Source organism: Podarcis cretensis (genome assembly GCF_951804945.1).
Source record: "Podarcis cretensis genome assembly, chromosome: 4".
Classification (NCBI taxonomy): Eukaryota; Metazoa; Chordata; class Lepidosauria; order Squamata; family Lacertidae; genus Podarcis; species Podarcis cretensis.
Genome location: NC_137173.1, coordinates 105,256,404 through 105,283,745, shown reverse-complemented (window position 1 = coordinate 105,283,745; position 27,342 = coordinate 105,256,404). Strand labels below are relative to the sequence as shown.

The window sequence follows — 27,342 nt, the reverse complement described above, 5'->3', positions numbered from 1 at the left end:
CTGGTTTTCCAATAGAGATTTAGTTTTCATTTTGATTGCGGATTGATGTCTGTGTTTTAAGCAACTAAATACTACAGTCAGGGGAAGCACATCAACACCCAGTGCAAAAAGGTCCCAAATCTCTCCAGCTTTACTTTGAAATATTTGGGGGAGAAAGGTGGCTTAAAGCTGAGTAGAAGGGTTGAAAATTCATTCAGTACTTTTAGTACTGTGTATGTTTACTTTAGCAAAACCACCTCCAACCAATTCGTGAAAGAACCATTCACAAAGAACTCTGTTCACCCTCCAGATGCAGAGAGGCATGCATGGGGGGGGGGAGTGGTCCCATGCAGACTGTTCCTCCCCTGTTATGATGCTTCCGCATCAGTTGCTGGGCAATGGAAATGAGCTGTACATTCAAATCAAAGTCTTCTGCACCTTGCATGTAAGCCACTTTTGCAAAAGCAGAGGTGGTGCTGCCCATTGAGACCTGGAAACTGCCAAACTGCAAGGCAATCTAAAGTAAAGCATGAGACTGAGAAGCCTGGCCGAACTATCATGGTGCCTTGCACAATACCAGGCTGGTAGGGAAGAGAGGACTTAGCTGTATTCATATGAGAAAATTGAGAAGGGCCATAGCTACATGATATGGTACATTATTTGCATATACTGAGGTTCCTTCCTGGCAGGTCTAGTTTTGAAACAGAAACTCAGGGCAGAGCAACGTCTGAGTCTTTCGGAGCTGCTGCCCATCTCATAGTCTAGTTCAGTATTAAGCAGGTTTCTCTACTTCTAATGTCTTTTACAATATGCTTGGTTCTTTCAGCCACAGCTAAAGTATTTTTAGGAACTGCATGCTCAGTTTAGAAGTTTAATCGAAAATTTTAATAAATCTCAGGAACCATTCCACTTGAAAAAAATGTTGATCAAGGTTTCTTTTCTAAATTGTAGTACACAGTGTCATGTGCATGCAGTTCTTGCTGGAATCTGTTGCTCGTGGGGTTGTCAGCCAGTCAGAAAAACAACCACCACTATGGCCTGACCTGGCTTTGTTTCGTTTTTCCCTTTGCCAGAATCCCAAAGGGCAAGGCACAGACTCCCTTAGTCTCCATCTCCACTTTTTAAAATCAGCTCATATCAGGTGATAAAGCGAGTTTTGCACTTATTTCTGCCCCTGGTCCTGAGAGCCACTGAGTAACACCTGAGGCCCCAGCACTGGTTAAATAAGAAAAAAGAATACTGAGTGTGTGGAAAGAGGAGCAATGTACAATATCTCACATTAACTTTCCCATCTGAAATGTGTTTCATCTCAAGTAGGACATACCGATTTTGATGGCATTAGCTTTCAAACAAGGATGTGGAGCCTTATTTTAATTTCCAACTTGTTGATGCACTACAGAGTGCCTTTCCTTCAGATAGTGGGGCTCTCCGCAGGGGAATAAGTCTTGGACTGGGGGGGGGGGGCTTCCCTTCCGCCCTCCCCCTTGTGCTGCTGTTTTCGTTTATTCCAAGTATTGGAAAACAGAGCATACTAAGAAATGATGATGTGAATATGTGCAGGCCACTCCATCCAAAACATTATTTCAGCATTTTGGATAAAAAGTTACTGGCAATGATAAAATTTGCTGAAATAAATGGAGAATAGTCCACATTTAAATAGTAGTGTGTTTGCTTGGTTTTAGTTAGTTTCAAAATGTTTTCCTTCTGTTTAAAATCCTAAATTAAAAACAAAAACCCTGTGTTTTGCTGTTCACTTAAGCTTTTCAAGTTTCATCCTGAAACAGTGGAGATGATAATATAATAAAATGGTAAAGGGCCCCTGACCATTAGGTCCAGTTGTGGATGACTCTGGGATTGCAGCGCTCATCTCGCTTTACTGGTCGAGGGAGCCGGCGTACGGCTTCCAGGTCATGTGGCCAGCATGACTAAGCCGCTTCTGGCAAACCAGAGCGGTGCATGGAAACACCATTTACCTTCCTGCTGGAGCGGTACCTATTTATTTACTTGCACTTAGACGTGCTTTTGAACTGCTAGGTTGACAGGAGCTGGGACCAAGTAACGGGAGCTCACCCTGTCGCGGGGATTCAAACCGCCGACCTTCTGATCAGCAAGCCCTAGGCTCTGTGGTTTAGACCACAGCACCACCTGCGTCCCTGAGATAATATTATAATATTATAATATTATAATATTATATAATAATATAATATAGTATAATATAATATAATATAATATAATATAATATAATATAATATAATAATAATAATAATATAATAGTTAGTATTTAAAAACATCTGACCATAGGGTATATTTCACGCTGCAGACTTGTATCAGATTGATATCACTTTTGTGGCTTCATTTTGAGAATTGTAGTTTGGTGACAATGCTAAGAATGGTCTGTTTGAGATCCCTCCTCTTCTCCCACAAAGTGCAGCTCAGATGGAATGAGAACAGCTTGAATGTCTTCAATGAAGTAGAGATACTCCTATAAACAGTAGGGAACTGCCACATATTTTTGACTACACGAGTGAGAATCAGAAGGAGTGAACAATCTGGAATGCAAAAGTAGGGGAACAGGGTTGGCATTTTGGCCCTCTGCTGGAGAAGGAAATCAAATTTGCCTGTTTGTTACCTATACAATTATATTTGGGAGCTCATTACCATTCTTAAGAATGCTTTAACCTATAATTTCCATAAAAGAGATGAAAATCTACCTACTTAACTTGCTTAGTTGTGGAACTCCATTAGAATTAAATTGCAGGCCTATTTATGTATGTGTGTGTATCCAGTTATGTAAATTACAAAATTAGAACAGGCACATAATTAAATGTGACAATGGGCCATGTCCTCCTTTTCTGAAGAAAAATGCACAGAAGGGGAAAATTTAAACTGCATCGTCCCGAGGGTTTTTGTCTGCGAGAAAGGCTAGCGGTGGTGCAGAAGTGGAGCGGGTGTGCCTGGACTGCTGAGTGCTTTGGCAACAGTTAATAGTTGTTGAGCATTTATGCAGATATTTACATAGAGAAAGAGCTGTGGCCATAGTAAGTCTCTAAATATGAATAAAGGAAATATGTGATGTACCAATCATGAAACGCACTAAGGCAGTCTCTCCAGGTGGTGGATTTTAAGGGGCAATAAAGTAGAGGCAGGAAGTTCTGATCCATCAGGAGCACAATCCACTGGGAATCCACAATTTGCAACCATAATGCTTATTACTAGAAAAACTTCCCAAGAGACCAAACTGTAGGTTTATCAGGGGAAGGGTGTGAGTGTCATTGCGGATCTTCCACCCCGGCCAGCAATTTTTTCAAGATGCTTCTAGAAATATTTAAATTATGTATTTAGTGTGTTTGCCTCTTATCTTTCCCTCCCCAAACTGCTAATGTGAACAAGAATAGTTTTAAAGTTTTCTTTGGTGTTAAGGCAATGCTTACTTGAAACCAAAATCTATAATTTTAGATGTACAATATTGTAAGTTTGAGGCTATGTTTTATTTAAAAATAATTATTCTAATTGAGTTGGATTGTGAACGCAGGATGCTTAGGCAGAAGGGGCAGTCTGCTATTGCTGAAAAAGGGTGAGGAATATTAGCAGCATAGAACTCCCCAGGGCCGTCTGGTCCAGTGTCCTGCAATGCAGGAATCTCAACTGAAGCACGCAGGACAGATGACCAGATTCTGGACTTGGGTTCTTTGATGTTCAGAGTAGCAGCCAAGTGTAATCAAATGACTCTCGTAAAGCTAATAGCAATCTGCATGTTCAAATGCAGAGCGTCCTGCCGAAGATGAAGCCATTGCTTTCACTTTCTGACAGGGATTGTTCAGAATCATCTAGTGGTCCACTGTGGGCAAACAAAATCCTGAACTAAGTGGACCTTAGGTCTGATCCGGTTGAGTATTTCTTATGTTCTTTTAAATGGATTCCATGACTTGATGGTATTTTTTCCCTCCACATTCAGCTGATGATACACTGCAATAAATCCTTTTGACCTTCATGCTGCCAGAGCCCACTTTTCATGAAAGCAGGAAGGATTTTTTAAAAAAAGTCTGCATACATGTTATTTCTGCTGGAAATATGCCACCAGCAACATACATTATTCTTGATTCTTCCCCTTTCCTGAAGATACATGCCCTTTTCATTGTGGAGGTTCTGCTGTGAATTTCTTCCGAAGGGGCTGCTTGTGACTACATGGTGTTAGGGGCAAATGTCACACCATTTCCCATGGGCGGTGTGCCAAATTACATTTCTTTCCATCTGCTCTGCTGCGCAGTTCAGCAATGGGAGAGCAGCGTCTGTGTTGTGACAAACCTGTACTGTGACATCAAAACATATTTCTTTGAGCAGGGATCCAGGCATACATTTTGCTAATGTCCTCCACCTAAGTGAGGCCAGTGAAGTTGTAGTCCTGTGACCTAGGATGCCATTGGCTCAAATATTTGCATCTAATCTCAGCCATGAACTTGGTGGGTGACCTTGGACAAAATGCTATGTCTCAGATGTAGGAACATAGGAGCATGCGTTATACTAATTTTTAGTACAGTAAGCCTGCTACTTATGTACATCTAACTTGCATTCGGCTGTATGTATTTGGCAAAAAAAATTGTTTAAAAAAAAGAAAAAGAAAGGGGGGGGGGGTGTCCAGGGAAAAGGACTTTGGCAATCCCACTCACCATTGCACCCAGTGTATTTTGACTATACAAAATTTTGGCTTTATGTACAATCCCTGGAATGTAATTCCTGTGTAAGTTATGGTCTTACTGTATATCTAAAATCCACATTTGGTAGATTCAATCCATATTAGCATTTCCTCATGGTACTGCTGCTTCTTTCTTGCTTGTGATTTGCATGATGCATGACCCAATTTATAGCTGTTGTGCTAGTTGTGCCCCTTTACTATAGTATTCTTCATACTTGTTTTATGATTATTTGGGAGTGGAGAGGTTCTGCTTTTGCAATGCAAAGGCACAGCTGTTTCCCACGGAGAACCAACCTTGTTCTGTTGTCACTCTTACTTGTGGGAATGGCTTCAAACATGCCAGAGTAGTTTGGCAACCTTTACTCCACCTTTCTCTCCCCCGCACCCGCTTCATCCTTGGGCATGGGGGAAAAGCTCTTTTTGGAAGAAAGTTATATCCACTACTTTACTGACAATTTTTTGAATATTCAGTGTGCAGTAGTGGGCCTGCACAGCTTTGCTTAATGACTGAGCCCTTTTCCCATTCACTTTTCATGGGGATGGAAGTGGACAGAATAATAGAACCATAGAATTGTAGAGTTGGAAGGGACCTTCCAACCCTCTGCAGCACAGCAGTCCTGCCCACAGCCATCCCTGGGTGGGCTTGAACCACCAAGCTTCTGGTTACAGCCAGATGCACCAACCCATTGCGCCACGGTACATTGACTTATTTTTAAGTGCTACTGCCCAGTGCATACCAGTGGACATCAGTAGCTTTGCTTAATGTCAGATGCCTTTTCCTGTTCTCCTGCTTCTGTGGTGATGGTCAGGGATGATTGAACCCATTCACATCTAGTCTATTTTATCCCATTTATTGGCAGATTTTAAGCCACTACCCCTGTGTGCATTGAACTACATCCTTTCTCCATTATCCTTCAGCTTTCACCATGGGGGATTTGTTTTTAGAGGTAATTGTCATTCTCTTTTTTTCTGACAGATGGAGCAGATTTAGGTATTGCCTTCGCTGCTGCACAGCATTGTATGCAAATAGAGCATTCTGTTCACGAAGTGTTTATCAGGAGTCAGAAAGGAAAAACCAAACAGAATATTTATTTCCCCTCACGCCCAAATGTTCTTCAAGTAGATAATAATGAGAGGCATCAGACTATATCCACACCCTAAACCAGTGCATGAAATAAGTTGAATCATAAGCATCTGAATGTGATCTGGGCAGAGAGGTCCACAGCTCTGAAAGGTGTTTTACAGCTGTTGTGATTTGAGGGTACTCTTGGATTTGGCACCGATTATGGAAACCCAAATGATGGTCAGTTACCAAGAATGCTTTTTACCACTTTTGACTGCTTTGCCAACCACACCCCTGTCTGGAGAGGACTGTGTTACAACACAGCAATCACTTTTCTGTTCATGTCCAGACCAGATTGCAGAAATGCATTATTTGTGGGGTTGCCTTTAAATATGGTTGGGAAACTTCATCTGGTCCAGAATTCAGCTTCCAGAGTCCTGTTGGAAGCAAGGTCTGTAGTACCTCCATTATAATAGCTGCACATTATAATAGCTGCACCAGCAAGTTTCTGACCCTATTTTTAAGTACTGGTGTTAATCTTTAAAACTACAAATGATTTGGCCCTGCTATTATTAGACTGCCTGCACCCATGCCACCTTTGCTAACATTTCAATTATGAAATTCCCTTCTACTGAACACTGAACTGTGTTATTCTTCTTTTCATATTTTCATGTTTTGATTATAAGCACCTTTGGGTGGACAATTGTCCAGAAAAGCAGCCTCAAAATCTTTTAATTAAGTAAATAATAAATATTCTACCATATTTCTTCCCTCCCCACCAATTTTTATTGAGCATAAGGCAGAGGTTTGCAGTTCAGAATCATGACTTTATTAATTTCATAGTAGCTGAAAATCCATAGATAATTACAATGCAGATTACTTGAACATACAACTCCACTCTTTGAGGATCCATTTTGAGATATGAATGAACAGAAGTGAATGCTATTAAGAACAGCAGAAAAGCCACCTGCAAAGGAGGTGAAGCCACAAGGCACTCTTTAGGCATGTAATGATTTGCCCAGGAGTGCATGTGTGCACCCAAGACCAAAAAGGAGGCTTTAAAATGTTGCTTACTTACCATGCAGTTATAACCAATAACAGTCATGTGTGGCACTAACTTTTGAGATTACTAAGTGTGTGTGTGTGTGTGTGTGTGTGTGTGTGTGTGTGTGTTTTTAAGTGACTTAAGAACCACCCACAATTTCATTACTTATATCCCAAATTAAATGGTGTAATGTAGCACAGGGACATAATACAAAGAGGGAAGAGACGGTATTGTGTAGGATGCTCTCTGCATGGCAATTGCTTAAGTGGAAAGTGCCACAACAGTTATACCTGACAAATGAAAGGGGCTTCAGTGTGGATTATATGTCAGTCAAGGCTATTTGTCTGTCTAGCCAAATATTGTCTACTTCACCGGCCAGCAGTTCTCAATGGCTTATGGAAGACATTTTCCATGTGCGCAATTGCCTGAGCCTTTTCACTTTAGCCTTAGCAGCCCCTCCCCCAGCTGTTGATAGCATTCACCTGCTTTACAGGGTTCTTGTAAAGAGCACTGAGGCAAGGTATGTGAAAGACTTTAAGCACTTAGGAAAATTAATTTTTAAGATATAGATGCAAAGCATTGGTCTTTTCTGTAAGTTTTAATGAGTTAAACCATTGCTGAGTGAATATCAAACTGTTTGTATGGATTGATGAGACTCAGTGCTGCATTTTTGTTGATAATGATCTGATACCATAACCATGCCAAAGCAATGGCATTTTTATGCTTGCTAATGTTACATGCGTTGGCTTAAGATTGTTTTGGCTCAGTTTGATTAATGGTTCACAGAACTGGGTGGCTTCTGCACAAGCCAAGCAGTGACTTCCCCATTCATTTCCGAAGCCAGGTGTACCCGGATTGCATCATATTACTGAATAATAAATGCATTTGCAGCTGTGATATATTTTTATTTTTGTTTCAAGTTAAAAATAAGCACTTTTGGAGAAGCATAACTGATCAGAGAACGGTTTTAGAGGATGTTGTGTTTCCTCTTAAATAGCCCAGAAGAATGACTGAATTTAAGTTAATTATGCCTCAATCCATTAAACTCAGAGGGACCTATTATCAAGTAATGTGTTTAGGATTAGGTTAAGTTGTTAATTATGTGGACATTGATGGGATTAAACTGGTTTGTACTCAAGTTTAATTTATTTGTAGATTACAAGCACCCTAGACCTTATAAAAGACCTGGAGTGATTGCTATTTCCTGTCTTTTTCTCCTCTCCCACTTGAGTGAACCCTTCTACCATATCCTAAGGACTACTGGGAAGGACTGCAGCTAGAGATTGTCACTTGTCAGTCCCATGTCCCTGCTCCATTAGTTTAACACAGAATGAGGCTTTAGCTGTTGCAGTGAAAAGCTCTGCTTACACCAAAAACAGACAAAGAACCAGCATAAGATGAGGTTGTGTGAGAAATGTAGGATTGCAAAACTCTTTGAGGGCTGGTCCATAAATGTTCGTACATTCCCCTTCCTGACTGACTTATGTTTATAAATGGACCATGAGATGAACAACATCACAGATATAAGTTAAGTACAGTACTGCCTCACATTACCTTAAAATACAATGCTTTCCAGTGGAGTTCATTCATGCATTGAGATTCCTGACCCCAAGTGTCCAGGAGCAAATGCAGAGAGATCAAGAAATGTTTAAGCTGGTATGAACCAGTCCTGAAGCTGAAGGAAGTAGATTACGATTTGTATTCAGTAGAAGGTGGCATGACAGAGGCATCGCTGCCTGTGGCCCGTACGTTCATGCTGTTATTGCCTCTGGTAAGAATGTTTTGCATGTTAAAAAATCCACCAAACCTCTATTACCTCAAATGACAGTGACAGAAAAGAAATTAGTGTGTATACTGTGGTTGGTGATGTAACAACCTTCTAATAATCTTAAAAAGTATTGCCTGTCTCTAACCTTAGCAGTCACCCTTTATTGCAGCAAAATGTTTCTTTCATAACCCCAAAGATTTAAAAAAAGAAAGAAAACAAACCCAAAACTTGAGCAGTCACTTTGGGTCAAATTACCTAAGGACATTCCATGCCCAAGTAAAGTTCAAAGGCAGTGTAAGCGATATGAATAATCTGAGCTGCCCAGCAGCAGAGAAACTCATCCAGGCTGATTATGCTGCACCATCCACAAGTGTGCCAAAAAAGGAGAAAAAATGAAAGGTTTGTGTATTTGCTGCAGGCAGCATAGAAAGAGAAATAAGGACATGCAGTGTGGCTTTAAACTCAGCTATATATTTTCTAGGAGATCTAGCACTAATGTATTTGTTCACTGAAGGTCACTACACCATCAGGAATATAATAATACTTAGCATTTATATAGCACAATTCAAGTGTTCACATACATTATCTCGGCAAACCTTGCAATAGCCTCGTATAAGAGGCCACTATTATTGTCCCCACAGAGCAGCTGTTGGAGTGTGGCTGAAAAAGCAGTTACCGTATTTTTTGCTCTATAGGACGCACCTAGTCTTAAGAGGAGGAAAACAACATTCTGAATCAAATCATTTCAGCTGCCTTGCCTCGTGGAACCAGCGCAAAAGGAGGAAATGCCGGGAATTACCGGCACAGTAAGCTGGAGGAGGGGCGGAAGGGGCAGTCCCCATCCTTCCGGCACATTGTACATCTAGCAGAGTAAGAGCTGCTTACACGCGTGCAAGCAGCTCTCCCTTTGCTTGAATTACAGCCCCGGCAAGCAGCCAGCCCTGGCTGAGCTGGTTGGGGCTTTATGGGGAAGCTGGGGGTTTCCCCAGCCAGCCCAGCCAGTGTCATAGAATCATAGAATCATAGAATCATAGAGTTGGAAGAGACCACAAGGGCCATCGAGTCCAACCCCCTGCCAAGCAGGAAACACCATCAGAGCACTCCTGACATATGGTTGTCAAGCCTCTGCTTAAAGACCTCCAAAGAAGGAGACTCCACCACACTCCTTGGCAGCATGGATGAATGTTTTTTACTTGTTTTCCTCCTCTTAAGACTAGGTGCGTCCTATGCTCGGGTGCATCCTATAGAGCAAAAAATATGGTTGGGGCTGAAGGGGGAAGCCCGGGGTTTCCCCATAAAGCTCCGGCATCCCCAAGCTAGAACAGCAAGACGGAGCACTGTGCAGCGCTCCGTCTCACTCTTCTGGCTTCGGGGACAGCCTTTCAAGCCTCCGCAGGGCAGCGGGGTGCCTCCACAGGAGAGTTCCTGAGGTGGGGGCAGCCATCCACGCAGACCAAAATGTGACTTTGGTATGACATCAGCCAATTTTTGGCATGACAAAACCAAATTCACAAATTGCACTATCCATTTTAAAATGCCACAAGGCAATCGGTGTGGCTCCCAATCCTCCATGTCACACCTCATGGGGATTCCATTTTGCTCTGTCAAGGTACACATTCCCTACAAATTCTTCCCCTCTAATTTCTGCTCAAAATTTGGGGTTTGACACAGCATTTGTACACCAGCCAGTTGGGTAGGGATATTCTAGAATAACTCTGGCAAACTTGGGTCAGTCACTGTCTCTTATCTTATCTAACCTACCTTACAGGGTTGTTGTTGCTATTAATTTGTTTATACCCTGCCTTTCCCCCTGATGAGACTCAAGGCAGCTTATAAATAAAAACAGGATTATGAGTATGAAATGGGGAGGGGGATGTATGGTACAGCTTGGAAGAACATTGGGGTTATGGATTTTTATCAGCTCTAGCCTCAGATAAGAAATTGACATTGAGCAGCTCAGCTAGCTGTATGTACAAATGTGTTTGTGATACAGTGTAAGTTAAGGAGCAGTCTAGTTCCTGTCCAGTTCTGGATACAGTTTTGGCAGATGGGCACATTTTCCCGTACCGTGGTACCTCTGGATATGAACGGGATCCGTTCTGGAGCCCCGTTCGTATCTAGAAGCAAACGTAACTAGCGACGGCACATTGCGCACGCATGCGTCGCTTTTCGCCGCTTCTGCGCATGCGCGTGACATCATTTTGAGCGTCTGTGCATGTGCAAGCGGCGAAACCCGAAGTAATGTGCTCCGTTACTTCCGGGTTGCCACGGAGCACAACTCGAAGGCGCTCAGCCCGAAGCGCATTCAACCCGAGGTATGACTGTATTTGGTAGGAGTACCAATAGTTTTCAGACCTGGTGTTATCAGCATGTGGGGAAACTTTTAAGCATGCATTTGCTAAGAACCCCAGACTCGTATACTGCACAGCATTGACAGGGAGATACTCTGAACTTGTACAGAAATTTACAGAATTTCTTATTGTTTCTGAAAGCTATAATAGCCTGGATGAGTAAATGAAGGCTTTGAACTTTGGTTAGTCATAAAGATTGGAAGGGGAAAGTGTGGGAAGCAATCATTTTTCATAAGCTTCCATGTCAGATTCTGAGGACCAGGACTTAGAAGAGTAGAAAAAGAAGAAGAAAACTTTATAATTCTTGGTTCCTCTCTTAACCCTGCCCCAATGCCATATGTCTTTATTCTTAGATCAGGTCTGGGTAGCTAGGCGGGCAGTGGTGTTGACTGAAAGAGAGTACTGCTTTATTGATCAGTTATGCATTGTATGTTCCTGATTGGAAACAGGTTTCTCCACTCAGATCTACTGCTGTTTTCTTGCAGCTGTATATCTGTACCCTCGAATGTCCATCTGAATTGTTTTGTGTTTGGCTTATTTGCCTTTTTGGTGCACTGTACCTCCCCCTTTGCTTTAATTGTACCTTAATTTCAGTTGAAATGTACCCTTAATGAAGTTGAATAATAATGATGCTTAAAAATTGTAAATAGAGAAAAATAAGTTTGAAAAATAGAAAAGGCACTCAAGGATAGAGTGGAAGTTTTCAAGTGGGAAAACTCTGCTGAGCTCTGTCACTTATCGGGAAGCACTGGCTGTGAGTCCCTGTTTTGCAGTCTGAGAGCAAAGGAATGCTGAGAGGACAGAACAGATCAAGCTCATGGGCCCTAAATTTATTGGATGAGGGCAAGATAAATGATGTGGCTAATAGGCTCTTATTATATCAGAGGTATTTGGTTTTGTTCACCTTGTTTCATGTACAAAATGTGGACTTGAGGATTTTCAGTCTTTTACAAAGTTCTATTTTACCAGACCTACTAAACCGTGATAAAACAATCACAACAAGGGGAGATAGAGGTAGGGGTGTGTGCGTGCATGTGCGCGCGCGCGCATTAAAGAGTTATAAAGGGTGCTAGGACAGAGATGACAGGTGATGCATCAGAGTGTAAATTATAAAAGGGACTTGAATGGGCTTCAGTGCATTTCAATAATTAAGGGTATATAATATTGCTGGGGTATTGTAAATTTCCTGTTTTACTATATTTACTTTCTGTCCTGAAGAATTATAGAGCCTATGCAAATATGCAATTTTAAACATCCTCTAAAGTGATACTATTCTAAATTATTAAATGAAAATATGAAGTTTGATTATTTAAATGTGATCTATTTTCCATTTCTATTCATTTCAATTCTAAATGTCAGTTGACATTAAACAGTTTTAAACAGTCATTAAAGTCTGTTTAAAACAGATGATAATTTTCATCAAGGTCTTTTAGTCAGTTCAAGGAGACCAGCATTATCAGAATAAACACAGCTATCACATCATTATGTATTTAGGTGTTAAGAGATTTATATACCACCTACACCAGAAATGGTCATATGTAAATTTCTTTTTTAAAAAGCATATACAAACACAGTGAAATAAATAAAAAAATAACACTCATAAAAATAACACATTTATTCTTCTTAACTTTTAAAAAGTTCTAATGATTAATTTAAACTGTATTTGTGAACTTGGAGATGTTTTGATTTTGTAAAAAATGCTTTTAACCTAGTTGTTTGGGAATGTTTTGAAATATTACAATAGTTATTTTCTCCATTAAAGTGTAAAGTAATCTACTTATGTCATGCAAATAGCTAACTGTATATTTTAAATTAATCTATTTGATAATGATATTACTATAGAAGCCACTTATTGTGCTCAGTAATTGCAGATGGGTCTTTAAACAACTATTAATCTTGACAAATAGGTTTTGGAATCAGTAGGCACTTAATAAATATGTAGTCCAAGTCTTATTAAATCCAAACAAATATGCATTGCAAGCTCTTGAAGTCAATCTACACTGCCCAGTTCTATTCATCATCGCTCAGCACGTATCATTATTTGAACGACAGAATCACAGAGTGCATCACAGCACTCCTCTCATTATTAGAGGCTTTCTGATCAGTGGGACCCACAGATGCAGCTTACAGAATACACTTCTGGCAAGCGTATGAGGGCATCTTAAGAAAGAACATGAGGCGTAAACTCCCATCTCCTAAATAACCTCCTAATCAAATGTTGATCTCTCTGGGCATCCATCAAAAAGCTCATGACATGGAGATGTCAGGGACAGCTTTGCAGTGTTTGTTTTCTGATTTGTCCAGTACTGAAAAATTGGCACAGCTATTAGCAGTAGGATAGTTTCTTGCTGAGAGAACAATTTGGAGGATATTTCCCCCAGGTTTGTGCAGCATGTGCAGGTTCAGTGCACATATATACAGCAGTGTAAACACATGATGAGGCTGAACATTATCTCAAGATTTGTCATTATAACAATCAAACCGCATCATCAGCAAAGTTGTTTCCTGTATGTCATTGAAAGTTCTATTAATGTTTGTTTATAAATACCATCACTTATAGTTTTAAACTGTTTGCAAATGGGGTGAATAATTGTCCTCCACCTCATTTCAGAATAATACACTTTTTTTTTTCTCCAGCTAAAAAACTCATCACAAGTAGAATCTCCTTCATCTCCTAAATCAGGTATTCCCTCCAGGTTTTAAATTAGATGGGAGAAAACATTCATTTCTTGATCATTCATCCCTTGATTAATCTTAGTAACGGTTTCTTGTAATTCTCTATCAGAGGACATTTTTTGGAATCAGTAAATGTTTGGATTATGGGACGCAGGTGGCGCTGTGGGTTAAAGCCTCAGCGCCTAGGGCTTGCCGATCGAAAGGTCGGCGGTTCGAATCCCTGCGGCGGGGTGCGCTCCCGCTGCTCGGTCCCAGTGCCTGCCAACCTAGCAGTTCGAAAGCACCTCTGGGTGCAAGTAGATAAATAGGGACCGCTTACCAGCGGGAAGGTAAACGCCGTTTCCGTGTGCGGCTCTGGCTCGCCAGAGCAGCGATGTCACGCTGGCCACGTGACCCGGAAGTGTCTCCGGACAGCGCTGGCCCCTGGCCTCTTGAGTGAGATGGGCGCACAACCCCAGAGTCTGTCAAGACTGGCCCGTACGGGCAGGGGTACCTTTACCTTTTACCTTTTTAAATGTTTGGATAAATTCATCGGAAATATATTTGTTCTGCTAATTTGTTGTGGAAAGCAGCCAAAATGTTGGGTTTTCTCATGCCATCTATGAGGCACTAGCGACTATCACACCGTTGCAATAATTTTAGGAGACCTAAGGATGTGGAGACTGATTGCAGTTACTCTGTGCTGTACATGCTCAGAATTACTTTTATATTACAGCTATTGGTAGGATATACAGTGTTGTATAAGATATATGTAGTTTTACTTTATATATTTTCTTTACAGAAGAGATGCGGCCAAATAGAGGGTGATTAATGGGGACACAAGTGGAGAAAAGGAGACAGTTCAGACCAAGGCCAACAGCACTGGCAAGATTTGTTCTGTTTTACAGATGTTTCATAACCTCTTCTGATTAGTGCCAGGCTATGTTCCTCATACCTGCTCCAAAGCGCCCACGGTTAACAAGGCATCAGTTGTGGCCCCACTGTGAGAGGGCTCAAGCAGCCAAAGGCGGCGGATTTGGAGTATGGCTTCAGAATAGCAGAGTGAGAGGAAGGGCAAGAGCGTGGCAGCAGGGCTGATGAACTTGGTTTGGCTTAGTGCGCAGCCTCCTGCCTCAGGCGGATGGACGGGCTTCCTCCAATCTATTGGCATTCCTCACTAGCAACTGGATCATTGTTCGTAATCAGGCAGGTGGGGTAACATCTGGTTTTATCCAAAATAAGCTGTTACTCCCCCCCCCGCCACCTCTCTCTCTATTCAGATGTAGATATTTTAATACATGTTTTAAGCTGAACTAAGCTGGTACTTAAAATAGTTCTCTGACATTCAGAATAATGGATATGAAAGCAAGTGCAATAAAAATTGTCAGCAAGGTGCAACGTAAGCACAGATTCAGCTGTAGCCTTGCTCATTTTAAACATTTTATTTAGTCCAGAAGATCTGCATCTTTAAGAATTAAAATACATGCTTTACTCTCAAACTTCCCCACCCCAAAAGTACAAATATGCACAGTTCAGGCCCCTGTAGCAATGACTGTTTAGACACCTGCACTGGACAGAAAAGTTATAGTGATAACCCCAACTAATGAACAGATCAGATTTAATTAACTAACAGTATACAATTAGTTGATTGATTCTGCAACACTGACTTTTTTTTTCAGGATCCACTCACTACCTAGAGCTGCTGATTTACAATGTGGAGAATCATACTGTACTTTTGAAATCGCCAGTTACGTTTCAGACATACCAGTCTTGGCCTTTAACAGCACTTTCTTTGCCATTTGTTCATCTGTCTTTCTTCCACACCTGCTTGCTGTAGTGAGAAAAACTCAGTGTTTGCCACACACAGGCAAAGGGACGATGATAAGGGAACTCTTTCCTGCAGGGTTAATACATTTTGAGAAGGCCCTGCTTTCATTCTCCAGAGAAGTGCAGCATGCAAAATCTCATGAGAAAGAATTCCTCAGTTTCCCAGTAATTTTGGCTTTTCCCTTCCCCCGTTCCTTTGTATGAATTTGTTTCCTTGCATGAAGAGAAATGTAACATATGTAAGGTGACATGCCACTGTTTCTGATGTACATCACTGTTTGTGATGTAGAATGCAGCCTGTTGACAGAAGATGGATTGCATAATTGAGTCTTTCACAGTGGCAAACACCTCACCTGTGTGACAAGTGGGGGTGCTGCAGGGTTCTTTCCTGGGCCCAGTGCTGCTCGGTGTCTTTATAAACAACTTTGACACCAAACTGGGAGGGGTAACTAATACCACAGAATTGGGATTCAGTATGGCCTGTCTACACATGTAAGTCACCACATGATGTTGCACTCATCAAGTGATAAACATGCTTGTGAATGGACACAGTGCTAAGCTCCACTGCTTCCCAGATATTACTAATCAATGTGATTCCTTGATCATCAATTCACTTTTTACAGCAGTTTCACATTGAGAACAAGTGGGGTATTTATTACGACCAAAGGTGCAGTCTTAGAATAGGGACACCCTTCTCTGCTTTAAAGCTCGCTGAGTGATCCTTAGACCTGCCACAACCTTTTACTACTTATCTTACAGGATTTTTCTAGGAACAAAACAGTAAAACCACTGTGATGGTCCCATTAAGTTCTCGAGGGAAAGTGCTATAAACACAGTAAATAATTATTATTTATCTTCTGCTCCTATAAACCATTCACCCTGGCCTCAGACTATTATTGTGTGTCATTAGGCTTTTGTAACATATAACACTGATACCATATTTGGAAAGGTTTCTTGTGTGCTCCATTTGAGTTTCATTTTAGGTTCTTCTGAGGGGTCTTTCTCACGCAACAGCTAGCAACTGAAGAGCAATTTTCCCCTCCAGCTTTTGACAGTTTCACTCTTGGTGCCATCTGGATTCATTGGGCTAGAAGAACACAGCTGTCCCTGTGTGTGCAGTGAGCGGAACTCAGTTTCTGTCCTGCCAGGCCCATATTGATTTTGACCTGGCTCTGGAAGTAGTTTTGGATAGTCCTAAGCCAGAGTGGCACAGTCAACATTTTCTGCCATGGTGAAGTCTTCCTCACACCTTGCCAGTGTTTTTAGGTTGACATAAAAGGCGGGGGAGGGGGGAAGCAAAAGTGTTCACGTATATGGGAGTCACCCAACCCACAACTTCAGTGCTCCTCTTTCTGGACCATATAGATATCATCAACTTCTTCTTAGAAAGGATGAGCTCATCAGCCAATCAGATTTGGCCAGTGGGAAACACTACTGAGGGAACGGAAGCTATAGGCTGCATCCCTACTCTGAAACAAGTGGGGGACGGGTAAAGGATCCCTGGGGTTGCAGTGCTCATCTCACTTTCAGGCTGAGAGAGCCAGTGTTTGTCCACAGACAGCTTTCCGGGTCATGTGGCCAGCAGGACTAAACCACTTCTGGTGCAACGGGACACTGTGACGGAAACCAGAGTGCAAGGAAATGCTGTTTACCTTCCCGCCACAGTGGTACCTATTTATCTACTTGCACTGAATAACTTACAAGACTAGTGTTTGGTAAAGTATTGCTTATCAACTGTAGGACGATAAACTCCAAATAATGATCTACCTGAATAGCTTTGGTACCCTGGGACTGGCCTTAGCAGTAGGTGAGCTAAGTGTTCACACAGAGCTGAGTGGGGCTCCAGGTTTTGCTCAATGACTGTGTTTTTAAAATGCACTGCCTACACTGAGCTGGGGTGGGAAATAAGGTACCTGCAACCTTTTCTTGTTTAGGTAGTCAGCTTTAAATGCATGTTTCTTTTTAGTTTCCACTTTGATGTCATTTGTGCTAGACAAAAATCAGTAGGTAAAAACACAGCTTAACTTTTGAGCTTGTGTTACAGAGCACTTTGCACTTCAAATGCTGTAAGCATAATAATAATAATAATAATAATAGCTGTAAGAGGTCAGTTGGATACTTTTCTATTTATAATATTTATTGTTTATATATATATAAACTGGATGTTCTATCCTTCCTTGCTGTTTTCTAATCAAAATTCCTCCTATCCCAGTTGTTTCCCCCCAAACATGACATATCCTCCAACATTCCTCAATAGGGATATTTCTCACTGCCCCACAACTGACCCTCCTTGACCCCTCCCCCTATATTTTGTCCCCCTCACAAAGCATTTCTGCCACCAAGACACCAACAGGACACAGCTCACACACCCTCCACCATCCTGAGAAAACCCCTTCATCCTGATTTTACTTTATATTATTCTTTGGTAGATTTGCAAAAAAGAAAAGCACATAGCAATAAATACATTTTAGAAAGAGCCAAGATTAGACACAGATGCACAAAACATATATATATATATAATCCAGACTCCTTGTGCTCCACTCTGCTCCCTTTCTTCCCGCCCAGGACGGCCCTGGCTGGGCCTCGGCGGTGGTGGCAGCCTCTCCTCCTCCTGCCCAGAGCTGCCCAAGGGAGGAGGCCGGGAGTGGCGGCCATGGAGAGCCAATGGGATGCTTCCTTACCACCACTGCTGCTCAGGAAAATTGCTGCCTCCTCCTCCTCCCGGAGCTCAGTGGCAGCAGCACTGGTGGGGGGGGGGGAGGGACATTCCAGGATCAAATCAGAAGTCGGGATGACTTTTGTAATTCCAGCCCTGTCCCTGGAAAATAGGGACACTTGGAGGGTATGACATGGGGGGAAAGATTCTGAGTCCCTTCACAACTGGGGGTGGGGAGCCGTTTTCAGCAGAAGGACTGGGAGAGGGCAAAGGATTAAGTGATTCCTATCCCTGCCATTCCTTTACAAAAGCAGGCAGCTTCCAATTGTAATTTTCAATTAGGGAAAAACTGTGTGTTCACACATTTCTTGCCCACATGACTGACAAAAACTGACTGGAGTCTTTCTCCCTTAGATGGGTGGGGAGAGAGAGAAACTTGAAGATTTACAGGACGTACATCTGTTTAAATTCCTCCCACATCTCCAGTTGATTGATGGCTTCAACAAGCTGTTAATTGCCCACTTGGTTAGCTTTAAATGAGTCTTATTTTTTTGGATTTGTGATGTAGATTTGCAAGAATTAGGAATTAAGTAGGTCTAATTGCCTGCCTTTTCTTTTGTAGACCATTCAGGGAGATGATAGTAACATTTAACTGAAGTTTATTCAATAGTTCTTTTCATCCCTGATTCTTGAGCTGCTTTTCATTTAATGGGGAAGAATTGGTTTGTTCGTGTTGCATTTATTATTGTCCTTTAATTCTTTATTTCGAACAGCACATGCTCTTATTTTAGAGTTCTCATGTACTTGTCCCATTGTCTAATCTAATGTCTAAAATCAGGGGAACCTGGGATCAAGGTTGCTAGGAAGTCACATCCTCTGGCCAAGAATTCCCACCCCTTCCTCTAATATTTATGGAAGCTGGTGGCAGTTACTCAGTGCTATGACTTCAGACACACCCAGGTCTCAAACAGAGGTGAAAGCTAAGGCTTTGTGAGCCCAGGTTCAGATGAAACTCTTCCTTGTTCAGGTAGTTGAGATAGTTTCTGGATTACAATTGGGGAAAAGGTGAAAGAGAACAGAACAGGCTAGAATTTTAATATCAAATGTGTAAAAAACAACAAAAGAAATAAAAGGATATATGCAAGAAGCACTTGATAATGATATTTTTGGAACTTAGTTACTTATTTAATATACTTCTAAATCGCTCGATTATTCACATTTCTAAGCAGTGCATATGAAAACAATCCACAGAAAACAGTATAATGAAACTGTAAAAAAGTATCATAAAACTCAAACACCATCTGCTTCTGAAGTTTAGCAAGGAGAGTTGGGTGGGAGTCCAGAGCCTTCGGTCCACTACCCAGAATGCACAGATCAGAATGATTTAATAATAACATACTTACATACAACCATTCCTAACCATTGTCACAGTGAAGAAAACCTGGAGGTCTTCATTTCAATCCACATTAAAAAGGGGGGGGGGGTGAAATTCCACAAAGAACAAGTTGCAAAGCCAGAGTCAGAGTGTAGCCCCAAACTGCTCTACTCCACCTAATAATTTATGAAAAATAGACTGTTTGTTTTCTGACATGGTAGCTTCCATGTAATGAATAAGATACAGTGGTGCCTCGGGTTACAGAGCCAGTGTGGTGTAGTGGTTAAGAGCGGTAGTCTCGTAATCTGGGGAACTGGGTTCGTGTCTCCACTCCTCCACATGCAGCTGCTGGGTGACCTTGGGCCAGTCACACTTCTTTCTTTGTTTGTTTTTTTTAATGATTTTTTATTAAATTTTAACAAGAAAAAAGTTACAGAACAGTAACCAAAAAAAAGAAAGAAAGAAACACAAGAAAAATACAAAAACCAAAATTTGACATAAAAAATAAAAAATAAAAATCCCTCTTTTCAAGTTCTTACCATTCATTTACTTATTTTCCTGACTTCCTCTCACCTCCCTTTTTTGTATTCCATTTAAAAATTAGTTCAGCAAATTCATACCCTCTTAATTTACCCTTAATTGTTTATCCTCATATGTTATAACTTCAGATTTTCATCTAATATCAATCCATTCTTGCAAATTCTTATTTTACCTTATTACTAGAACCGCTTCATTTCATTTCAACATCAGTAACATTTAAAATTTTTACAGTTCAATTTACCATTAATTTCTTTAACCTTATTTTACCTTCAGAACATTAAAATTTCAAAATTTAAACCATATTTAAACTTAACTCCTTCAAACCTTTCTGCTAAAGCCAATTAATTCCTTTCCAGCACATTTTAGTATTTCAATAGTATTACACAATTCCAAAAATAAAATGATTTATAAAAAAGAAATTCTCATTCTGATTTTATCCAACGTCCCTTCTTCCTGGTTTCGGATAATGTCAGTGCTTACACCATTGTATCCTGTCCATCAATCGGGTGTTCTAATGTCTGAGGCTCTCAGGTCCCTTCTGTGCCCCCTCTGCAGGTTTTCTTGTTCCTGTTTATACTTGCACACATCCTTTCCCCTTGTTGGATTCTTGCATATTTTCTTCCCTTTCTCCTTGGGGAGTGAATCTCCGGGGAGTTCCATACAGTAATATTCTCCATTTTCTTTTATCAGATTGTCCCATTCCCCAGTAATCCACTCCCCAATGTTTGATTTGTAATCCAAAAGGTAATTGTTCCAAAAATAATCATCAACTTGTTTCACAGTCCCACCAGAGCTAAAGGCTTCCTTAACTCCAAAGTTTTGCAGATGTTCTCAAAGTTCAGTCTTCCAATGTTGCAGCTTTTGGCCCTGCGGGATTTTGAGTCTCTGTGTCTTTTGAGGTGCAATCGCAACCTCTTCCATCTTCCTCTGCCCTTGCACTTGCCTTGTTAAACCAATTTCCTGAATTGGTTGTTGTAAAATTTCTTTAACTTCGTTTCCTGCTAGTTCATCTTTACTAGTTGCAGCAGATATAAAATCCAACTTTTGATTCATCAAAGTCACTTTCTCACCCAACTGCTGCAGCACAGCATTCATTTTGCCAAGGGCAGCAAGTAAGACTTCCTCCCTGTTCATTTCTGTCAAGGTCAAATAGCTGGTCCCACGGTCTGATTTTCACAGCTGTTATATCTTCCCTGTAAGTTGCAACAAACACACTGGCTGGCTCCCTCTAGGGGATACAATTACTATTTAACGTCCATCTTTTAAAGTGTATCCAACAAAGAGAAATTTACTTTCAATTTTCAAATACTTTGTTTCCTTTCAATATAATGCAAACAAGCAGAAAGCAGCATTAGAATTATTTTATTTCTCTTTTAGTTCTATCTGTCAATAGTTTTTCCGTTTTAAGTTAATAGGCATCACCGACAATTTCTGTCCTGACATTCCGTCCCCAGGTTTGGGACGATGGAAGCTTATATTCTTTCACTCTCTCTGCAGGATTAAAAGGTCAAAATTTCTTCCCCCCTTTTCTCCTGCTGTCAAGGGGGGTTTTGATGGTTATAGATGCAGGAAATTTCAATCATAAAATCAATTTTTCCGGCTTTTTAGCTTGTAAGATCTTTGCTTCAGTCTATTTACAAAAAGCGGAAGGCGGACTTCCTGTTTATACCTTCCCACTTCGGTGCCAAATTCAAGGTTGTTCCTTTGATCAAAGGGGCGATTCCTTTGATCTCCCGATCTTTCAATTGTCCTACTCACGGGTTGTTGTTTAAGAGCCGAATTGTCACAGGAAAGAGGACAGCGCTCTCCGACATCAGCTGTGCAGCTTCGCTCCGCAGAAGTAGCGATTGACTCTCAGTACCGCGCCAGCACCCCGTCTGGCTCCGGAGCCCTTTGCAGGGTTCCTTTGCCGATTGGTGGGGGCGCAAAAGGTGCCCGCCGAGTCCCACGGTCGCAGGCTTCACCCGCCTGCTGTTTTCGAAAGGGTCCCCGCTTCGCTGCAGCGGTAGGACCCAATTTCTGCGGGGCTTTCTCCCTCTAGATTAGAGGGAATCTGCCATTGTCGGTGGCGCCGCCTCCGGAAGTTCCAGTCACACTTCTTTGAAGTCTCTCAGCCCCACTCACCTCACAGAGTGTTTGTTGTGGGGGAGGAAGGGAAAGGAGAATGTTAGCCGCTTTGAGACTCCTTAAAGGAAGTGAAAGGCGGGATATCAAATCCAAACTACTACTACTACTACTACTCTTCTTCTTCTTCTTCTTCTTCTTCTTCTTCTTCTTCTTCTTCTTCAGGTTACAGACACTTCAGATTACAGACTCAACTAACCCAGAAATAGTACCTCAGGTTAAGAACTTTGCTTCAGGATGGGAACAGAAACCATGCTGCGGCGGCAGCGGGAGATCCCATTAGCTAAAGTGGTGCTTCAGGTTAAGAACAGTTTCAGGTTAAGAACAGACCTCCAGAACGAATTAAGTTCTTAACCCGAGGGACCACTGTACTTTTTTTAAAATGAAAATTACGGTGGGTGGGTGGGTGGCAGAAGCTCCTTCCCTTCCCTCAAAAAGTGACAGTGCCCCCGACTCTCTTATTCCCTTTTTTCAGGCTCTTTCTCATGTCACATGTAGTACTGACCCTCTTTAGCTACTATATCCACAAGCAGGATAGTGTCCTTAAAGCGGCATTAGAGAAAACTTAAAGAAGTTACTGACAGAACATATCTCAGGAGGGATAGCATCATTTACAGATGAACCCTTTGGGTAAGATAAATTGCGAATTAAGCGAAATTCCCCTGGAGCCTTCTTGGGCACCTTACCCAAAAGGGAAAGGTGCAAATCCGGGTAAGGAGGGCACTCAAATGGGCCAGCCATCCTTCCCAACACTAATTCCTTCCTGATCTTTTTCCTAGCAATATCCGGAATTTCCCTAACTGATTTTTGATTTTCAACTTTCGTGGCCCTGGGCGGGAACGCCACTGGGATACAAATCCAAGTCACAGATATGAGGCAGCAACTGTGTCAGGATACCTGAGTAGCCACGCCCTCAAGGTGGGCAATTTAATGGGAGTGAGAGCTAGGGTCAATAAGACAGCATTTAGCATTGCAGGCTGCTTGGGAAGAGGCTCCCTTTGGTTCCTGCTGGGGGCCTCTCCTGGCCCCTCGAAAAGGCTGCCTGGCCCCACATGATATGGCAGGGTGGTCCCCAAAACACTTATCACATGTATGGGAATACTTACAACCCTGACGCTGACAGGACCCTTTATTGTATTCCCAGCAAAAAAGGTGCCTCCCTGACTTCTTAGCATCTTGCTTCGGTTTCAACTGCTCTGTGGACTTATGCTCAAATTAGGAGAGACGTAAGTAGTCCACACGTCAAGATCCTTTCAATCCCAATGAGCAGAAGGGATCCTGGTGGCCCAACGTTGAAAGCTCTTATCGTAGCTTATAGCTGCCACCTCTGCAGCCAATGCAAAAGCCTTACGCACCAAAGATTGATAAATCCACAGGTGCAGACTTCTCTTGCGATAAGCTGCAGAAATGACCCCAGCAAATAAAGCCACTGAAAGCCATCAAGCCACTTTTCACAGGTTCTCTGCAGGGAGGTGGGACCAATTCGGATGGTCCGCCCCCGCCACTTAATGGATCCAATTGGCTTCCAGAGAGTGGTAGGGGATGCTTTATCCCATGTTGATGGCCTTTCAGCTGATTCCCTGGTGGCCCGCTGGAATGCGGAGTTAACCAGGGCTATCGACTGTCTGGCTCCGAAGCGCCCTCTCCGATTGCATGGAGCCCGGACAGCCCCGTGGTTTTCTTCGGAGCTGAGGGCGATGAAACAATCGCTGAGACGGCTAGAGCGTCGGTGGCAAAAAACTCACTCCGAATCTGACCGGACACAGGTTAGAGCTCAACGTCGAGCCTACCAAGTGGCGATAGCGACGGCGAAGAAGACTTTCTTCGCCGCCTCTATTGCATCTGCAGAAAATAGTAGCAGGAGACTCTTTCAGGTGGTTCGTAATTTAACGGAACCACCTTTACCACCGGGGCCTTGTAAAGACCCCAAGATCTCCTGCAACGATTTTGCAAAGTTTTTTGCAGATAAAATCACTCATTTTCGGAAGGAGCTAGACACCACCGTGGGAGCAGGGCTGGGGTGGGAGAGTGCTAGAGCTCTGTCTGGTCAAGTTGCATGGAATCAATTTCAATCCGTTACCCCCGAGGATGTGGACAGGCTGCTTGGACGCGTGAAACCAACCACCTGTCTCCTGGATCCTTGCCCATCCTGGCTGATAAAAGCGAGCCGGGAAGGGCTGGGCGATGGGCTCTGCGGGGTGGTGAATGCTTCCCTTTGTGAGGGAACATTCCCAGATCCGCTGAAAGAGGCGGTCATTAAACCGCTTCTTAAAAAACCATCTTTAGACCCGGCCAGTATGGCCAACTATCGCCCAGTCTCAAATCTTCCATTCTTGGGCAAGGTGATTGAGCGAGCGGTTGCCGAACAACTCCAGGCACGTCTGGAAGAAGCGGACCATTTGGATCCCTTCCAATCGGGATTCAGGCCTCATCATGGGACTGAAACTGCCTTGGTCGCGCTGGTTGATGATCTCCGGCGAGCTAGGGACAAAGGTGAGAGTTGTTTCCTAGTTCTGCTGGATCTCTCAGCGGCCTTTGATACAATTGACCATAACATCCTTCTGGACCGTCTAGAGGGGCTGGGAGCTGGGGGCACTGTTATACAGTGGTTTCGCTCCTTCCTCCTGGGCCGTGTTCAGAAAGTGGTGGTGGGGGATGAGTGTTCAGACCCCTGGGCTCTCACTTGTGGGGTCCCTCAGGGTTCCGTCCTCTCCCCCATGCTTTTTAACATCTATATGAAGCCGCTGGGAGAGATCATCAGGGGGTTTGGACTGGGTGTCCATCAATATGCAGACGATACCCAGCTCTACCTCTCTTTCAAATCAGAACCAGTGAAGGCGGTGAAGGTCCTGTGTGAGTGCCTGAAGGCGGTTGGAGGATGGATGGCGGCTAATGGATTGAGGTTGAATCCTGACAAGACAGAAGTACTGTTTTTGGGGGACAGGGGGCGGGCTGGTGTGGAGGACTCCCTGGTCCTGAATAGGGTAACTGTGCCCCTGAAGGACCAGGTGCGCAGCCTGGGAGTCATTTTGGACTCACAGCTGTTCATGGAGGCACAGGTCAATTCTGTGTTCAGGGCGGCTGTCTACCAACTCCACCTGGTACGCAGGCTGAGACCCTACCTGCCCGTGGACTGTCTCGCCAGAGTGGTGCATGTTCTAGTTATCTCCCGCTTGGACTACTGCAATGCACTCTACGTGGGGCTACCTTTGAAGGTGTCTCGGAAACTACAACTAATCCAGAATGCGGCAGCTAGACTGGTGACTGGGGGCGGCCGCCGAGACCACATAACACCGGTCTTGAAAGACCTACATTGGCTCCCAGTACGTTTCCGAGCACAATTCAAAGTGCTGGTGTTGACCTTTAAAGCCCTAACCGGCCTCGGCCTAGTATACCTGAAGGAGCGTCTCCACCCCCATCATTCTGCCCGGACGCTGAGGTCCAGTGCCGAGGGCCTTCTGGTGGTTCCCTCATTGCGAGAAGCAAAGCTACAGGGAACCAGGCAGAGGGCCTTCTCGGTAGTGGCGCCCGCCCTGTGGAACACCCTCCCATCAGATGTCAAAGCGATAAATAACTACCTGACATTCAGAAGGCATCTTAAGGCACCCCTTTTCAGGGAAGTTTTTAATCTGTGATATTTTAGTGTATTTTTGGTTTTTATGGAAGCTGCCCAGAGTGGCTGGGGAAACCCAGCCAGATGGGCGGGGTACAAATAATAAATTATTATTATTATTATTATTATTATTATTATTATTATTATTCTCCTCCTCTCCACTTTCAAATTGGTGTTCAAATTCTGGGACGTATTCCAGGTAGCAAATTCAAGTTAAATCATGCTGTAGTAGTATCATGTATTTTACTTTCGAATGTCACGATAATTTTAGAAAAATAGTGCAAATGAGAGTTGCAAATGGTGAACATGAACAAAGGTCTTGAGTTTCCTTCATTGTAAGTATTAATAGCAGTCTATCCTGCACTTTCCTAGCTTTTCTGTTCTATTTGTTTTTTAATAATTTTGCCTCCTAATGTACACCATGGAAAATTACAGATTCAAACTTAGGTGCCAGATAAGCAAAACAGCATAAATGTTGGATGCAAAGCTTCTTGTGTCTGGTACTGAACAAGCAGAAACTAGTTCATATTAAAACAAATTTCTCACGTCAACTCTCACCCTCGTAGAACCGGGTGAGCTGGATTATATTCGTTGCACGTAGAATAGCATTTTCTCCAATAAATGAATTTTACACCTATAGATGAGCAACAGTTGGCATTGGCTGCTTCATATTTATTCAGCTACAAATATTTGCACTAGTTGAAGATGCCCATTAATATGTGATTTTGCTGTTAAGGAGGTTAGCATGGCTGTGGTCAGAAAATGGCTGGGAAGGATCATAGAATCATAGAATCATAGAGTTGGAAGAGACCACAAGGGCCATCGAGTCCAACCCAAGGAATGTCTACGCTTTTCTGTGCTGAGTCTCTGTTGTTTTAAAGGAACATCACATGATCTGTCATCACTAATGACCCTCCAAAAAGAGTCATGACTAGCATATCTAGAACCTAATGAACAAGATTGAAGTAAACTAAAGTTCTTTACTTGCCATAACATGATTAGAACCCACCTTTCTATTTCTTGCAGTGTATGCTACCATATGAACTAACAGACCACTTAAATTGGTCATGTGGCTAAAGTACATCAATGTTTGTGGCCTTAAAGGATGCATTGAAGAACTAAAACCTTCCAGGATAGACCTTCCTTCAATATTTTATGAAATGTTCACTGATGTCTTCCTGTTAATGAATAGATGGTTCGACTGAAACTGGAAGCCTCTATGGGCAACTGGTGTAGTATCAGCATAGCTCTCATATCCATGGGACGACTGTACAGCTCATATGGAGGTGTGAGACAGATGATTGCTGTTGTTTTGAATGCCACATTCTAATTGCAGGATATCTCATGTTTCTGGAAGCGTTGGGGCTATTTATCTATAGCGCATAAAGCAGGTCGAGTCCTTTGCTCACCCAGCCCTTTCAAGTCAGATTATTTACTCCCTGAGCTATATGTGCTCAGGCCTCAAAGTCTTCTTTGGAGAAGAGGAATACTAAATTGGCCTTTGGGACTGTCGGGCGATATGAAACCTCTGGACTGGTCAGGTTTGCCTTGACTGGTCAACAGAGTAGTCCTTTCTGTCCGCTGCATTTCAGAAACTGCCTTTAGGGATCATAAGCTAGAGAACAAACACACAATGTCTGCATTTGAGCACAG

The 27,342-nt window shown here is 42.6% G+C and overlaps 1 protein-coding gene across 12 annotated transcripts in view; it reads left to right on the top strand.

The window, feature by feature from the left end:
• PCDH17 (protocadherin 17) overlaps positions 1–27,342 on the top strand; it is a 143,204-nt gene that overhangs the window by 61,739 nt on the left and 54,123 nt on the right. The window lies entirely within an intron of this gene.